We start from the raw sequence: 13,326 nt of genomic DNA on the forward strand, positions 1-13,326 counted from the left end.
TTTTACAAAGCAGATTTTGCTCTTTTTAACAGATTTGCAATGAAACAGCCTTTGGGGGGGGGTTTAGAAATGCGAAGTATTTGCAAGATTTCTGAACCGTTATATTCGGTTATGTTGCAATGTTGCATTACGTTTTATACTACTAAACATATATCATCTAAGCAGCCTGTGAATGTTACCACTGGACGAAACGTAAGACCTTTGGTGTATCTTTCCTACACCCTCGCAAACAGCTAGTTTTCATAGTGTTTTCATTTCACATAAGATTTTTAATTTTTCTTCCAGATTAAATTATCAACAAACTTTAAGAATTAGAAGCAATGAACCCACTTTATTAATTTAAATCTTTATTCCATTTTAAAGAATAAATTAAATTCATGTATTTTATAAAACACTTAATTTGCAATATACACAATTAAAATGTTCGCGAATATTTAGATTATTACCATTAACTAATAAAAATACTTAATAAAAGATATTTGTAATGCCATTTATGACAAATTTCTAAACAAAATCGTTTATTTTTTCTGTTTAATTTTTAATAGATATGCTTTGACACTGGTACACTAATATATTGTAACGTCGTCAGCTATTTTCCCACGGACTCCCATGAAGTCTGGGAAAAGGAGACTTCAAATGGGCGCCAGATGACAACCCTGATGACACTTACGAATTCTTGAGGTCGAACGTGACCCCCAACAAAGTGTGGAAAGCATATTGTTTTTACGAAAGGAGAAAACTTTCATACAAGTTCTCACGGGTTGTGGAGTGTCCATTGTGTGTATGCGATAGACTGTCGCCAACTGCCTGTTTCTCGAAATAATTTAGATAGACCTCCCAAAAAGACGTTCTGAATTTTCCCACGGAAAATCTCAGTTTCTCAGGCTGTCAAGACAGTATCTGAGAACAAATCAGCGCCTGTTAACCAATGGAGAGATGCTCCGAAAAAGACGTTTTCGAATCACTGCAGCAGACGCACAAGACACGCCCAGAAAACCTGGACATAAAAACAGTGTGTGAAAATAATTAGAGAGTTTTTTTTTTAGTCTGAAGAATACGCAGTCGTTGCGTAGAGAAGAGAGAGCCTTTCTCTTGTATTTTACGGCTCTTCCCGAGTCGCTAGTAAGCTTTAGAGAGCCCCTTTCTCTCTTGTGTATTTTACGGCTCGTCCCGAGTCGCTACTAAGCTCTGTCAAGAGCGGAAAAAGAAACCCTCAAAGAAGCGTAGCCGGACTTTTTCTCCGCTACCTCTGTTTGAACTCAAGTGATTATCGTTTCCTATTGGAAATGGACTACTTTGCTAAGCAAACTACTTTGTTATGATAAGCAGTTGAACTTACCTTAAAATTCAATTTGTGAAATTTAACACTTACCTTATTTTTAATTACGCTACCAATAATAATTGCTACAGCTAGAAGGTATGTGTTAATTGGTGGCAGCGGTGGGATCGTAAAAACCCAATAGACAAACAAAGACGTGATCGTTTTGGAGAACCGTCCCGGTTCTTATCTTCATTCAGAATCAGTCGATTCTAGCAGTGGAAAAGAATTCTTTCGCAGTAAAGTTTGGAGAGTTTAACCAGCAGCTGAAAAGGGATCATCGATGAGAAGCATTCGTGAAGAATCAACTACTACAAAGACTAGTTCCGGAAGTGCCTGGGAAAGAGTGTGAAGTAAAATTCTCCCTCGGGTGTAAAGACAAGACATAAGAAGTCCAGACAAGAGTGAAGTGTTGTGAATTCGCGTTTGGTGTTTACCACCCTCTGTGCAGTGAAAGTGCTTTTGGTGTTTAGTGAAAGAAGAATCGCCCAGTCGACTATTGTTCAATTGGTTTCCTTCTTCGGTCATTGAATCGCGTGTGCAAATAGAAAAGAAAGGAAAGAAGAGCTGTTATTTTTGTTGTCTGAAATGGGTAAGTTGATATGGCATTATCTTTTTAAAGAGGCATTTTAATGGAGTTTGTCTTTGGTGTATCGAAATTATATGTTTAAATGGTTACTCGTAAATGTTTTGTTTTTGATGAGTAGAGAATTTTATAATAGTATTTTCAACCTTTAGAAAGCACGCATCAGTTGTAAATTGAGTCAATAAGTATTGCTCTTTGTGAATAATATTCTTTTGCCAATAAGTATTTAGCAAATTTTTTTTATATACTGCATTAAGTATGGTTATGTGTTAAGCTGCAACAGATTATTTAAGAAATGCTTAATTTACTTTAATTTTTTTTATGTTGCTAATGGTACGTATTTTATGTCATACATACCATAAATTGCATTGCTATGTTGTTTTACTGTAGTATTTCTGGATAGTGTGAAACTTTCAGAGTAGACAAACTGGTACCTTTAGTTTTATTTTATTGTATCATTTTAAAATTTTGTCACTGGCAAAATGTCATATCTTGGCAAGGGTAGAAAGCAAGACCTCATAAATCTGTCTGTAGAATTAGGTCTAGAAGTTCCCCCAAATGCAAAAATACAAGATCTTAAAAACCTCATTGTACAGAGCCCTCAGTATGACGAAAAATTCGTCGAGGCAACACTAGAGTCGATTATCGAAGCGCGAATCGAACAGCATAGATTCGAAGAAGCCGAAGAGCGTAAACTTGAAAGGGAAAGGGAGAGAGAATTTGAATTAGAACGTCTAAGGTTGACAAACGCCAATAATGGCAGAGAAAATTCTCAAAATAATATTCCGAGATCTATGAGAGATTTGCAAAATTTAATGCAGAGATATAATCCCGAATCATCGGATATTTCGCTTTACTTAGCGATGTTTGAGCGTCAGGCTCGCAAAGCGAAGGTAGAGGAAGGAGACTGGGTGTCACATTTGATGGCTCTATTGCCAATGGACATTGTTTCTATTATTCTACGAGAGCCGGAACAGGAGCTAGATAATTACTCCTACGTAAAGAAAATTCTTTTGCAGCGGTTTAAGTTGAACCCAGAGGCGTTCCGCGTCAAATTTGTTCAACACCAGCGTCGTGCGGGTAGTTTATATAAAGACTTTGCTTTTGAGTTAAAAAACTATCTAGATGAATGGTTAAACGGAGTAGACGTACGAGATTTCGATGCGCTAAAAGACTTAATGTTGACGGATCAAATTAAACGTCGAGTAAACAGCTAAATTCGCGAACACTTCGTGGATGAGTGGCCGAGTATAATATCTTCTGCCGAACTAGTGAAGAAATTAGATGAATATGAAGCAGTACAAAAGTCCGTAAAAAAACCAACAGGTTTTACTAAAAATACCGAACAGGATTCAAATATTAACGAAAGGAAAAAAGGAGAATTTTCAGATCGAGTACGTCGCCATGATAATGTTTCGAAACAAAAAACTGCGGAGAAATGGAAGTCAAATGTTTTCAAACAACGGAGAATACCTAGATGTTATGAATGTAATTCAGATAGCCATCTCCGACCTCAGTGTCCTCGGTTAAAAAGACAAGAGGCCGCTGAAGCTGTAAACAAACTAGGCATTTCAGGATCTCCAGATACATGGCTAGCTCCCTATATGAGTATAGCGAGAGTAAATAATCGAGAAATGCCTGTACTCCGAGATACTGGCTCCACTATCGATCTGATCGGATTGGACCAAGTAACACATCAGATGCTTCTAGGAGAGACAGTGTGGGTTAAGCAGCCGCTAGATTTACATCCCTGGTGTTTACCCTTGGCTCGAATTGAATTAGAGGGAGAGGACTTTGGGAAAGTCATTACTAAAGCCGCAGTGATTAGCTCCGACCTGAATCAAGAATATTATCTGCTGGGAAATCGAACAGCCCGATTGATAGAACAGAATAAAATGCAGCCCCATAAAATCAATGCTGTTATGACTCGCAGTCAAACGAAAGCTTGCAGCAGGAAAGAAAATTCCCCTAGCCAAGGTCCAGAGAACAAAGAAGTTGAGCGCCCCGCGGGGCGAATGAATGACGAGGAGGAGGGTGAAATTTTCCCCGTCCAGTCAACTAACGTCCGAGGCAAAGAAAGGGTGAAGCGTCCTCACCGTTCGGAGAACAGGTCAAGAAATGGACAAATCAAGACAACAAAAGCGGTCATTAACCCACGAAGTGCATGGCCTTCTTTAGATTTACGAAGAAAGCGAAACATTTCTAAGAAAAAAACGCTGGTCCGTCAGGACGAATTTTTGTCTGGAATCCCGGAAGAAAGAACTCGGAAAGAAAGAAGTGCAGGAAGACCCCCGGAGCGTTTCCATTCACGATGTGCTGTTCGGAAATCTGAAACTGAACATCGAAATCGAACAGATCACTGGCAAAGTAGTTTTCAAGATAGAAACACAAAATATTTAGCCGTAAGTGGGAAACCCACAGACATAATGAAAGCTCATAGGTGCGAAAACGCACCAAATAAATTGAGATTTTATCTGAATTAGGTACCAATAGGAGCCGACAACTTGTTTTGAGTACAATAATTTTTTGTTTGTTTTGTGTATTGTAGTACTTTGTATTTGTATATTGAGTGTTGATCCTTTTAGAATTACTTAGGATTTATTGTGTTCCTTAGCTTTATAGTACAGTTGCAGCCTTGCAACTTTGAGGTAGTTTACCGCCCAGGCAAATTGAATAAAAATGCTGATGGGCTGAGTCGTTTCGAATCGGGCGAAACATAGAGTATAAAGAGGTGATCATGCCAGTTTCTTATCTGAATAAGTATTTTGTATACAGTAAAAGTGTAATATAAGAATATATCATCAGTTATTTTGTCCCTTTGTTAAGAATATTTGTGATGTGTATGTGTATATATATATATGTGTGTGTGATTCTGATTTTAAATATTCCATTAATTCTCGCCTCTAAAGTTAATGCCTTATTGACTTATATGTGAACTTTTCAATAGTGACATTACTAGTACTGTTATTAATCAATGTAGCTGTGTTCCTGTAAAGGTGTGTTTGAAAGTGTTATCGAGAGAACAGTTTTTTCGTGTCATTTTTTAAGTTAGTGAAATGATGAGGAGAACTTTCCTCTTCGTTTCAACTCGAGAAAAGTTCTTCCGAAGGGGGAAGGAATCTATAGCTGTAACGTCGTCAGCTATTTTCCCACGGACTCCCATGAAGTCTGGGAAAAGGAGACTTCAAATGGGCGCCAGATGACAACCCTGATGACACTTACGAATTCTTGAGGTCGAACGTGACCCCCAACAAAGTGTGGAAAGCATATTGTTTTTACGAAAGGAGAAAACTTTCATACAAGTTCTCACGGGTTGTGGAGTGTCCATTGTGTGTATGCGATAGACTGTCGCCAACTGCCTGTTTCTCGAAATAATTTAGATAGACCTCCCAAAAAGACGTTCTGAATTTTCCCACGGAAAATCTCAGTTTCTCAGGCTGTCAAGACAGTATCTGAGAACAAATCAGCGCCTGTTAACCAATGGAGAGATGCTCCGAAAAAGACGTTTTCGAATCACTGCAGCAGACGCACAAGACACGCCCAGAAAACCTCGCCATAAAAACAGTGAGTGAAAATAATTAGAGAGTTTTTTTTTAGTCTGAAGAATACGCAGTCGTTGCGTAGAGAAGAGAGAGCCTTTCTCTTGTATTTTACGGCTCTTCCCGAGTCGCTAGTAAGCTTTAGAGAGCCCCTTTCTCTCTTGTGTATTTTACGGCTCGTCCCGAGTCGCTACTAAGCTCTGTCAAGAGCGGAAAAAGAAACCCTCAAAGAAGCGTAGCCGGACTTTTTCTCCGCTACCTCTGTTTGAACTCAAGTGATTATCGTTTCCTATTGGAAATGGACTACTTTGCTAAGCAAACTACTTTGTTATGATAAGCAGTTGAACTTACCTTAAAATTCAATTTGTGAAATTTAACACTTACCTTATTTTTAATTACGCTACCAATAATAATTGCTACAGCTAAAATCGCTACAGCTAGAAGGTATGTGTTATTTGGTGGCAGCGGTGGGATCGTAAAAACCCAATAGACAAACAAAGACGTGATCGTTTTGGAGAACCGTCCCGGTTCTTATCTTCATTCAGAATCAGTCGATTCTAGCAGTGGAAAAGAATTCTTTCGCAGTAAAGTTTGGAGAGTTTAACCAGCAGCTGAAAAGGGATCATCGATGAGAAGCATTCGTGAAGAATCAACTACTACAAAGACTAGTTCCGGAAGTGCCTGGGAAAGAGTGTGAAGTAAAATTCTCCCTCGGGTGTAAAGACAAGACATAAGAAGTCCAGACAAGAGTGAAGTGTTGTGAATTCGCGTTTGGTGTTTACCACCCTCTGTGCAGTGAAAGTGCTTTTGGTGTTTAGTGAAAGAAGAATCGCCCAGTCGACTATTGTTCAATTGGTTTCCTTCTTCGGTCATTGAATCGCGTGTGCAAATAGAAAAGAAAGGAAAGAAGAGCTGTTATTTTTGTTGTCTGAAATGGGTAAGTTGATATGGCATTATCTTTTTAAAGAGGCATTTTAATGGAGTTTGTCTTTGGTGTATCGAAATTATATGTTTAAATGGTTACTCGTAAATGTTTTGTTTTTGATGAGTAGAGAATTTTATAATAGTATTTTCAACCTTTAGAAAGCACGCATCAGTTGTAAATTGAGTCAATAAGTATTGCTCTTTGTGAATAATATTCTTTTGCCAATAAGTATTTAGCAAATTTTTTTTATATACTGCATTAAGTATGGTTATGTGTTAAGCTGCAACAGATTATTTAAGAAATGCTTAATTTACTTTAATTTTTTTTATGTTGCTAATGGTACGTATTTTATGTCATACATACCATAAATTGCATTGCTATGTTGTTTTACTGTAGTATTTCTGGATAGTGTGAAACTTTCAGAGTAGACAAACTGGTACCTTTAGTTTTATTTTATTGTATCATTTTAAAATTTTGTCACTGGCAAAATGTCATATCTTGGCAAGGGTAGAAAGCAAGACCTCATAAATCTGTCTGTAGAATTAGGTCTAGAAGTTCCCCCAAATGCAAAAATACAAGATCTTAAAAACCTCATTGTACAGAGCCCTCAGTATGACGAAAAATTCGTCGAGGCAACACTAGAGTCGATTATCGAAGCGCGAATCGAACAGCATAGATTCGAAGAAGCCGAAGAGCGTAAACTTGAAAGGGAAAGGGAGAGAGAATTTGAATTAGAACGTCTAAGGTTGACAAACGCCAATAATGGCAGAGAAAATTCTCAAAATAATATTCCGAGATCTATGAGAGATTTGCAAAATTTAATGCAGAGATATAATCCCGAATCATCGGATATTTCGCTTTACTTAGCGATGTTTGAGCGTCAGGCTCGCAAAGCGAAGGTAGAGGAAGGAGACTGGGTGTCACATTTGATGGCTCTATTGCCAATGGACATTGTTTCTATTATTCTACGAGAGCCGGAACAGGAGCTAGATAATTACTCCTACGTAAAGAAAATTCTTTTGCAGCGGTTTAAGTTGAACCCAGAGGCGTTCCGCGTCAAATTTGTTCAACACCAGCGTCGTGCGGGTAGTTTATATAAAGACTTTGCTTTTGAGTTAAAAAACTATCTAGATGAATGGTTAAACGGAGTAGACGTACGAGATTTCGATGCGCTAAAAGACTTAATGTTGACGGATCAAATTAAACGTCGAGTAAACAGCTAAATTCGCGAACACTTCGTGGATGAGTGGCCGAGTATAATATCTTCTGCCGAACTAGTGAAGAAATTAGATGAATATGAAGCAGTACAAAAGTCCGTAAAAAAACCAACAGGTTTTACTAAAAATACCGAACAGGATTCAAATATTAACGAAAGGAAAAAAGGAGAATTTTCAGATCGAGTACGTCGCCATGATAATGTTTCGAAACAAAAAACTGCGGAGAAATGGAAGTCAAATGTTTTCAAACAACGGAGAATACCTAGATGTTATGAATGTAATTCAGATAGCCATCTCCGACCTCAGTGTCCTCCGTTAAAAAGACAAGAGGCCGCTGAAGCTGTAAACAAACTAGGCATTTCAGGATCTCCAGATACATGGCTAGCTCCCTATATGAGTATAGCGAGAGTAAATAATCGAGAAATGCCTGTACTCCGAGATACTGGCTCCACTATCGATCTGATCGGATTGGACCAAGTAACACATCAGATGCTTCTAGGAGAGACAGTGTGGGTTAAGCAGCCGCTAGATTTACATCCCTGGTGTTTACCCTTGGCTCGAATTGAATTAGAGGGAGAGGACTTTGGGAAAGTCATTACTAAAGCCGCAGTGATTAGCTCCGACCTGAATCAAGAATATTATCTGCTGGGAAATCGAACAGCCCGATTGATAGAACAGAATAAAATGCAGCCCCATAAAATCAATGCTGTTATGACTCGCAGTCAAACGAAAGCTTGCAGCAGGAAAGAAAATTCCCCTAGCCAAGGTCCAGAGAACAAAGAAGTTGAGCGCCCCGCGGGGCGAATGAATGACGAGGAGGAGGGTGAAATTTTCCCCGTCCAGTCAACTAACGTCCGAGGCAAAGAAAGGGTGAAGCGTCCTCACCGTTCGGAGAACAGGTCAAGAAATGGACAAATCAAGACAACAAAAGCGGTCATTAACCCACGAAGTGCATGGCCTTCTTTAGATTTACGAAGAAAGCGAAACATTTCTAAGAAAAAAACGCTGGTCCGTCAGGACGAATTTTTGTCTGGAATCCCGGAAGAAAGAACTCGGAAAGAAAGAAGTGCAGGAAGACCCCCGGAGCGTTTCCATTCACGATGTGCTGTTCGGAAATCTGAAACTGAACATCGAAATCGAACAGATCACTGGCAAAATAGTTTTCAAGATAGAAACACAAAATATTTAGCCGTAAGTGGGAAACCCACAGACATAATGAAAGCTCATAGGTGCGAAAACGCACCAAATAAATTGAGATTTTATCTGAATTAGGTACCAATAGGAGCCGACAACTTGTTTTGAGTACAATAATTTTTTGTTTGTTTTGTGTATTGTAGTACTTTGTATTTGTATATTGAGTGTTGATCCTTTTAGAATTACTTAGGATTTATTGTGTTCCTTAGCTTTATAGTACAGTTGCAGCCTTGCAACTTTGAGGTAGTTTACCGCCCAGGCAAATTGAATAAAAATGCTGATGGGCTGAGTCGTTTCGAATCGGGCGAAACATAGAGTATAAAGAGGTGATCATGCCAGTTTCTTATCTGAATAAGTATTTTGTATACAGTAAAAGTGTAATATAAGAATATATCATCAGTTATTTTGTCCCTTTGTTAAGAATATTTGTGATGTGTATGTGTATATATATATATGTGTGTGTGATTCTGATTTTAAATATTCCATTAATTCTCGCCTCTAAAGTTAATGCCTTATTGACTTATATGTGAACTTTTCAATAGTGACATTACTAGTACTGTTATTAATCAATGTAGCTGTGTTCCTGTAAAGGTGTGTTTGAAAGTGTTATCGAGAGAACAGTTTATTTCGTGTCATTTTTTAAGTTAGTGAAATGATGAGGAGAACTTTCCTCTTCGTTTCAACTCGAGAAAAGTTCTTCCGAAGGGGGAAGGAATCTATAGCTGTAACGTCGTCAGCTATTTTCCCACGGACTCCCATGAAGTCTGGGAAAAGGAGACTTCAAATGGGCGCCAGATGACAAACCTGATGACACTTACGAATTCTTGAGGTCGAACGTGACCCCCAACAAAGTGTGGAAAGCATATTGTTTTTACGAAAGGAGAAAACTTTCATACAAGTTCTCACGGGTTGTGGAGTGTCCATTGTGTGTATGCGATAGACTGTCGCCAACTGCCTGTTTCTCGAAATAATTTAGATAGACCTCCCAAAAAGACGTTCTGAATTTTCCCACGGAAAATCTCAGTTTCTCAGGCTGTCAAGACAGTATCTGAGAACAAATCAGCGCCTGTTAACCAATGGAGAGATGCTCCGAAAAAGACGTTTTCGAATCACTGCAGCAGACGCACAAGACACGCCCAGAAAACCTGGACATAAAAACAGTGAGTGAAAATAATTAGAGAGTTTTTTTTTAGTCTGAAGAATACGCAGTCGTTGCGTAGAGAAGAGAGAGCCTTTCTCTTGTATTTTACGGCTCTTCCCGAGTCGCTAGTAAGCTTTAGAGAGCCCCTTTCTCTCTTGTGTATTTTACGGCTCGTCCCGAGTCGCTACTAAGCTCTGTCAAGAGCGGAAAAAGAAACCCTCAAAGAAGCGTAGCCGGACTTTTTCTCCGCTACCTCTGTTTGAACTCAAGTGATTATCGTTTCCTATTGGAAATGGACTACTTTGCTAAGCAAACTACTTTGTTATGATAAGCAGTTGAACTTACCTTAAAATTCAATTTGTGAAATTTAACACTTACCTTATTTTTAATTACGCTACCAATAATAATTGCTACAGCTAAAATCGCTACAGCTAGAAGGTATGTGTTATTTGGTGGCAGCGGTGGGATCGTAAAAACCCAATAGACAAACAAAGACGTGATCGTTTTGGAGAACCGTCCCGGTTCTTATCTTCATTCAGAATCAGTCGATTCTAGCAGTGGAAAAGAATTCTTTCGCAGTAAAGTTTGGAGAGTTTAACCAGCAGCTGAAAAGGGATCATCGATGAGAAGCATTCGTGAAGAATCAACTACTACAAAGACTAGTTCCGGAAGTGCCTGGGAAAGAGTGTGAAGTAAAATTCTCCCTCGGGTGTAAAGACAAGACATAAGAAGTCCAGACAAGAGTGAAGTGTTGTGAATTCGCGTTTGGTGTTTACCACCCTCTGTGCAGTGAAAGTGCTTTTGGTGTTTAGTGAAAGAAGAATCGCCCAGTCGACTATTGTTCAATTGGTTTCCTTCTTCGGTCATTGAATCACGTGTGCAAATAGAAAAGAAAGGAAAGAAGAGCTGTTATTTTTGTTGTCTGAAATGGGTAAGTTGATATGGCATTATCTTTTTAAAGAGGCATTTTAATGGAGTTTGTCTTTGGTGTATCGAAATTATATGTTTAAATGGTTACTCGTAAATGTTTTGTTTTTGATGAGTAGAGAATTTTATAATAGTATTTTCAACCTTTAGAAAGCACGCATCAGTTGTAAATTGAGTCAATAAGTATTGCTCTTTGTGAATAATATTCTTTTGCCAATAAGTATTTAGCAAATTTTTTTTATATACTGCATTAAGTATGGTTATGTGTTAAGCTGCAACAGATTATTTAAGAAATGCTTAATTTACTTTAATTTTTTTTATGTTGCTAATGGTACGTATTTTATGTCATACATACCATAAATTGCATTGCTATGTTGTTTTACTGTAGTATTTCTGGATAGTGTGAAACTTTCAGAGTAGACAAACTGGTACCTTTAGTTTTATTTTATTGTATCATTTTAAAATTTTGTCACTGGCAAAATGTCATATCTTGGCAAGGGTAGAAAGCAAGACCTCATAAATCTGTCTGTAGAATTAGGTCTAGAAGTTCCCCCAAATGCAAAAATACAAGATCTTAAAAACCTCATTGTACAGAGCCCTCAGTATGACGAAAAATTCGTCGAGGCAACACTAGAGTCGATTATCGAAGCGCGAATCGAACAGCATAGACTCGAAGAAGCCGAAGAGCGTAAACTTGAAAGGGAAAGGGAGAGAGAATTTGAATTAGAACGTCTAAGGTTGACAAACGCCAATAATGGCAGAGAAAATTCTCAAAATAATATTCCGAGATCTATGAGAGATTTGCAAAATTTAATGCAGAGATATAATCCCGAATCATCGGATATTTCGCTTTACTTAGCGATGTTTGAGCGTCAGGCTCGCAAAGCGAAGGTAGAGGAAGGAGACTGGGTGTCACATTTGATGGCTCTATTGCCAATGGACATTGTTTCTATTATTCTACGAGAGCCGGAACAGGAGCTAGATAATTACTCCTACGTAAAGAAAATTCTTTTGCAGCGGTTTAAGTTGAACCCAGAGGCGTTCCGCGTCAAATTTGTTCAACACCAGCGTCGTGCGGGTAGTTTATATAAAGACTTTGCTTTTGAGTTAAAAAACTATCTAGATGAATGGTTAAACGGAGTAGACGTACGAGATTTCGATGCGCTAAAAGACTTAATGTTGACGGATCAAATTAAACGTCGAGTAAACAGCTAAATTCGCGAACACTTCGTGGATGAGTGGCCGAGTATAATATCTTCTGCCGAACTAGTGAAGAAATTAGATGAATATGAAGCAGTACAAAAGTCCGTAAAAAAACCAACAGGTTTTACTAAGAATACCGAACAGGATTCAAATATTAACGAAAGGAAAAAAGGAGAATTTTCAGATCGAGTACGTCGCCATGATAATGTTTCGAAACAAAAAACTGCGGAGAAATGGAAGTCAAATGTTTTCGAACAACGGAGAATACCTAGATGTTATGAATGTAATTCAGATAGCCATCTCCGACCTCAGTGTCCTCCGTTAAAAAGACAAGAGGCCGCTGAAGCTGTAAACAAACTAGGCATTTCAGGATCTCCAGATACATGGCTAGCTCCCTATATGAGTATAGCGAGAGTAAATAATCGAGAAATGCCTGTACTCCGAGATACTGGCTCCACTATCGATCTGATCGGATTGGACCAAGTAACACATCAGATGCTTCTAGGAGAGACAGTGTGGGTTAAGCAGCCGCTAGATTTACATCCCTGGTGTTTACCCTTGGCTCGAATTGAATTAGAGGGAGAGGACTTTGGGAAAGTCATTACTAAAGCCGCAGTGATTAGCTCCGACCTGAATCAAGAATATTATCTGCTGGGAAATCGAACAGCCCGATTGATAGAACAGAATAAAATGCAGCCCCATAAAATCAATGCTGTTATGACTCGCAGTCAAACGAAAGCTTGCAGCAAGAAAGAAAATTCCCCTAGCCAAGGTCCAGAGAACAAAGAAGTTGAGCGCCCCGCGGGGCGAATGAATGACGAGGAGGAGGGTGAAATTTTCCCCGTCCAGTCAACTAACGTCCGAGGCAAAGAAAGGGTGAAGCGTCCTCACCGTTCGGAGAACAGGTCAAGAAATGGACAAATCAAGATAACAAAAGCGGTCATTAACCCACGAAGTGCATGGCCTTCTTTAGATTTACGAAGAAAGCGAAACATTTCTAAGAAAAAAACGCTGGTCCGTCAGGACGAATTTTTGTCTGGAATCCCGGAAGAAAGAACTCGGAAAGAAAGAAGTGCAGGAAGACCCCCGGAGCGTTTCCATTCACGATGTGCTGTTCGGAAATCTGGAACTGAACATCGAAATCGAACAGATCACTGGCAAAATAGTTTTCAAGATAGAAACACAAAATATTTAGCCGTAAGTGGGAAACCCACAGACATAATGAAAGCTCATAGGTGCGAAAACGCACCAAATAAATTGAGATTTTATCTGAATT

At 38.8% G+C, this 13,326-nt stretch overlaps 1 protein-coding gene across 1 annotated transcript in view; it reads right to left on the bottom strand.

The window, feature by feature from the left end:
• Positions 1 to 13,326, bottom strand: part of LOC118192973 (epimerase family protein SDR39U1) — a 65,905-nt gene that overhangs the window by 21,976 nt on the left and 30,603 nt on the right. The gene's annotated exons all lie outside the window — the stretch shown is intronic.

Source organism: Stegodyphus dumicola, chromosome 6 (assembly GCF_044657685.1).
Source record: "Stegodyphus dumicola isolate Sdum_Otavi_A_Nest chromosome 6, ASM4465768v1".
Classification (NCBI taxonomy): Eukaryota; Metazoa; Arthropoda; class Arachnida; order Araneae; family Eresidae; genus Stegodyphus; species Stegodyphus dumicola.